The sequence below is a fragment of the Danio rerio genome, chromosome 25 (genome assembly GCF_052040795.2).
Source record: "Danio rerio strain M-AB ecotype USA chromosome 25, GRCz13ab, whole genome shotgun sequence".
In the NCBI taxonomy this organism is placed as follows: Eukaryota; Metazoa; Chordata; class Actinopteri; order Cypriniformes; family Danionidae; genus Danio; species Danio rerio.
The window spans coordinates 752,501-757,499 of NC_141045.1; the positions used below are offsets into that span (position 1 = coordinate 752,501).

Genomic DNA, 4,999 nt, shown 5'->3' on the forward strand with positions numbered 1-4,999 from the left:
AGAAACACAAAGACTCAAATTCAAGAAAATCAATCCCAAACAAAGGATTTTCAGGCTGTTTTGTGCATTTTAGAGCTAGACGCTCGAGATCATAGAGAAAAAGGTGGAGAACGTATTAAAAAGAATACTTAAAAAGAAAAAAAAGAAAAGGTAATAATAATAAACAGATTTAGCAAGCATGACAGTGTGTTTCCTGGCCATTCTAGAAAAAAACAACAACAGAAAACTATCAGAATTGTGAGATAGAAATGTAAAACTCTGAGCAATATAATGTATTTCAAGATTAATTATTAGAATTAAATAAAAACGTAGAATTGCAAGATACAGATGAAAAAAATTCAAACAAATTCAGAATTTTATTTCAATCCTATGTTTTGCAATAGTGAGTTCAAGTATTCAAGTTGTAAATAATAATTCTAAGTGTAATTCTAAGTGTACATATTGCAATATTTTATTTAGATAAAACAGTTTTATTTATTATCATATCAGTTTTAGGTGTACATCTGCCATGTTTCTTGTAATTCTGATTTACGTCTTGGAATTCAGATTATTTCTATCTCACAAATCAACGATTTTCCTAAATCTGTATCTTGCTCTCTGATTTATTATTATTTTGTATTTGTCTTCCAGTGTTTATATTTGACGATTAGTTTCTTTTTTGTTTTCAGAATTGCAATAGTTTTTGCAAAAAGTTTTTGATAAAAGCAACAACTGTCTTCATTCAGTATTGTCAACAGGCTACCGTCAAATAAAGAGGTATATCATTTCACACGAGAAATGAACATTCAGTGATTTAATAATCGCATTTAATGAGCAGCCCAAACCTGTCTGACTGCAAACCTCACTCACAGATCCTTCATCCAGCGTTTGCACAACAATAAACTCAACACCATCATCATCATCATCATCACTGTACTAAACACACCAATAATCCAACAGTAACAGTCCATATAAACATATAACATAAAAATGTTGACATATAAAATGCTAAATATTATAAAACGCAAGAATAAAAACAGTAGAGCTGTAAAGACACAAGAATGAGTGATTGCCGGAAGATATACTATTCCCACATGGAAATAAAACACTACAGTAATACATAATAAACAGTGTAGTGTTGCTGAATTACACCATAGTAAGATCTGTTGTGGTGATTTTACAGTTGCTATGGTAACACAACAACTACACTATAACACTGAATGACCCAGTACTGTAGTTTTCTACAACTATAGGGTGAATTATACTAGAATACACAACTTTACTGTAGTAAACACTAATGTATACTACAGGACTTATCATCAGCTTACTTTCCGCTTGTTAAGTGATGACGTGTTGGTGATCTTTGAAATATACGGATCCAAGCCGCCACTCATTTGAGTGGAGAAATCATTCGTTTATGATCACTTTTTTTTCCTATCACACATTAAAGCAACCCAAGCTCATTCTGGAAACGTAGCTCTGCGGACGTTTCTGGAGACCGCGATTTACGTGGCCGGAGGTACGTAAGGCCGCGTTTAGTTTTTTTCAAGCGAATGCTGCGGGACGGTGTGGCGCCGCTCCGCCCCTCCTCTTCGCGCTCGCCGGCCGACGGCTCGCCTCCTAGTGGAGGGCTTTCCCGATGCAACCCGTTTGTCCGCTTAACTCACAGCGTTGCGTCGGCGGAGCAGAGGCCCCGGAGGAGGAGGAGCCGGCCGCGGGGACGACGACCGGGATCGAGTCCGGGGAACAGCGGTTCCGGAAATCAGGTAAGACGAAAAACAGAATCCGAAAAATAAGGGCGAGAACGCGGCGGGATCCGAAAACACGGTCGGAATCGAAGACGAGGGCTTTTGCTTTTTTTTTTCTGGACGGCTTTTGCAAACCGTCGCTTGGGTTTAGGGAAGGAGGAGGAGGAAGAGGAGGGCGGCCAAATCGGCCGATCCGGCGGCTTTTCGCGCGCGAACGGCGCACTCCCGAGAAGCGCCCGAGACGTGAAAAAGCGCGCACAGCGGCCTCTCGCGGATCCGCGAAAATAAAAACCGTTCGAATACGTACCTCCCGGGACGTAAATCGCGTCCGCAGAAACGACCGCGGGGCTACGTTTCCACAATGAGCCCGGGTTGCATTAAAGTTAATTTTTATATAAAGTCATAGTGTACACAACAATATCTGGGCTTGCTGCATCACAAATACCAAACTTTTAACAATTTTTAATAAAATCAATGACTTTATGACCACTGGATATTAGGCATGGATATATATTTATATATTGCGATCGTGGTTTTCGAAAGCATTAAATCGCTTTGTAAACATTCATTATTACCCTTTCACGAGTCTCCCCATTCAGTTGAACAGAGCGCTTGGACCCGAAAGCCGCTTCGCGTGACGTCACACTTAATAAGCAGATAGCTAATATTACAGTACGCTTAAGCATTTATTAAACAATAGTTGTAAATGCTACTGTATACGTGTTATTTTATTTATATACACACACATATATTAGTAAATTAGAATATATGCATTTATTTATTTATTTATTATTTTGCTTGTTTATTAGGGTTGCGCGGTTTACCGGTACTATGCAGTATCGCGATTCTATGGCTCCAAAATACTGGCGGTGCCATTGTAGTTTGTAAACAGTAGTATCGTCATTAATAGTTCATCAACAGTAGATAATGTTGCATGTGGAAAAGTCATTAAAATGCTCACACGCTTGTGCAACAATAAAGTGTTTTATTTGAATAGTTTGTGGAGCAAAACTGTAGATATTTAGCCTTTTGTGGTGGCCTATTGCACGTTTTCTAACGCTTCAGTTCGAACACATCTAAATCGGTTCATTTCTGTTCCTGTTAATGGGCTATGATTTATTAGAGACCGAGACAACCTCTTTAAAAGAACGACTCGCAAAGTGAAATTTCGAGTTACTTTGGATTGTTATCTGATAAGACTCAAAAAACAATAGACGAAACACCCAAAATAGCAACAGAAAACATTGAAACTATTCGAGCATTTCATTTATCATCTAATTTTGTGGGAAAATGCTCTTTTGTGTAACAAATTTAATTTGGTAAACTTTGTATTTTTGTTTTAGTGTATTTTTGTTGGTCGGTTATTTACAAAATAAACTAAAATAATGAATAAACTTTAGGTGAAGTGGGGTGCAAATAACACTTTTGGCCTTAAGGGAATTATGAATTATAATTCCAACTTAAAATAAAAAATAGAAATAGACATATATATATATATATATATATATATATATATATATATATATTATTTTTTTTCTTGATAATTACAGTATCGCAATGATTCTAAATCTGATTTTAAATGATTTTTTCCATGCTTAATAAATGTTGGGATGGAAAAGTACATTCTGAACAATTACACAAGCTCATTTTCTGTACTGTTCACAGGGTTTTGTAATATAATTACAATCTATAAAAACTCAATTGAAAAGAAACACTACTGTGCATATAATAACTATAATATGGTTCAAAAATACTAGTATTTACTATAAATTACTATAGTATTTATTAATGTGGGTGTAAATCAGTGACGTGAAGACAAAAACACAAGCTCAAAAACTCCAGGGATGACAGAAAACCAATTTTTTTTTTTTAAATGTCTCGATTACAACCAGAAAATAACAAGATGACAAGCAGAAGACGAGAAAATGAGCAGATAACAAACAGATAACCCGTAGAAAAAGTGACAGGCACAGCTGAGTTCAGAAATAGCGTGTTTCCCAGCAGCAGCAGTAGTTTATCCACACAACACAGTCTCTTAATTACACCTTGGCTCATATTTATATGCAAAATATACATTTATAGTTTGTACAGAGCAGCAGACTCACCTGGAGGTTTGTGTCCGCTTTGTGCGCGCGCTTGTCGGGGAAAGTCCACGCGCGCCGCCGCTCACTGCTGATCCGGAGCTTTAAACAGCATGTCTGAGGTAAAACACACACACACACACACACTGGTGACTGCAACCCAGTGTAATTGTTTCAGACTGAGAGTGTGTGTTCAGTGAGTCCCTCATGCGTGTCACGTGACGCCCCGTAGCGGAATGCTAATGCTGTTTATACAGTAGCCTTACGTGCTAGTTAAGTTTTGTTGAATGGATTATTTTAATATTTTTGTGCTTGATTATATTACTTGTAGTAATTATTCCACCAGATAAGCTGTTTATGGAGGACTTCATGGCACACTCAGACTGTTTCTGCAGCATACAAAAAATGAAAGGTCCCATGAAGTGATTTCAAATGTGCATTTTTTTAGAGAGGGCGGGACATAAATGAGCTCCTCCCCTTAAAAAAACAGACAATTGCGTTTGGTTTTTATCACATATCTGCCAGTGAGAGTGGTTGAGCTCAAGCGCATCAAATTGAAAAGCCAATAAGAAAAAGGGGGCGGGGCATATCAGACACTAGAGAGCATTTGATTGGTCAGAAGATTTGATGAGAAACTAAAGTATGAGATAATGTCAAAAAAATGTTGGCTGTGTCTGAAACCGCCTACTACTCAGTAGGTACTGCATTTGAATTGAAACGTACTACGTGCCGGTTAGAAAAGTACGTTCTATACAGTATGAACGTATGAATGGCATACAACATTCGCCACTTTGTCATGGTCACTTGACCTACCTGCGTCAGTTTTGTTGCTTTACTCGCATTCAAGAATTCTCTCGTGGGGCATCATGGAATAGCGCAACGTGCATGGGATAGCGCAGCGGTCATGGGATAAGCACTGCAAAATCTCGCTGGAAGTAGTAGGCTAGGCCATCTTGGTATTTCTCGCATACTGATTTTCGATTTCTATGGCTGCGTCTGAAACCGCCTACTTCTCAGTAGGTACTGGATTTGAATTTAAAAGTGCTACTCAGCCGTTAGAAAAGTACGCTCTATACAGTATGTATTTGAAAAGTATGAATGGAATTCGGACGTACTACATCCGCCATTTTGTCATGGTCACGTGACCTGCGTCAGTTGCGTCGCTTCACTCCCATTCATGAATTCTCTCGT

At 38.1% G+C, this 4,999-nt stretch overlaps 1 protein-coding gene across 3 annotated transcripts in view; it reads right to left on the bottom strand.

The window, feature by feature from the left end:
* Positions 1–4,031, bottom strand: part of prickle1a (prickle homolog 1a) — a 52,003-nt gene extending 47,972 nt beyond the window's left edge. For all 3 annotated transcript variants that reach the window (XM_087310474.1, XM_087310472.1, XM_087310473.1), the window contains exon 1: positions 3,833–4,031. The gene's annotated coding sequence lies outside the window, so the exon portion shown is untranslated. The remainder of the gene's footprint in view (positions 1–3,832) is intronic.
* Positions 4,032–4,999: the final 968 nt, after the last annotated feature.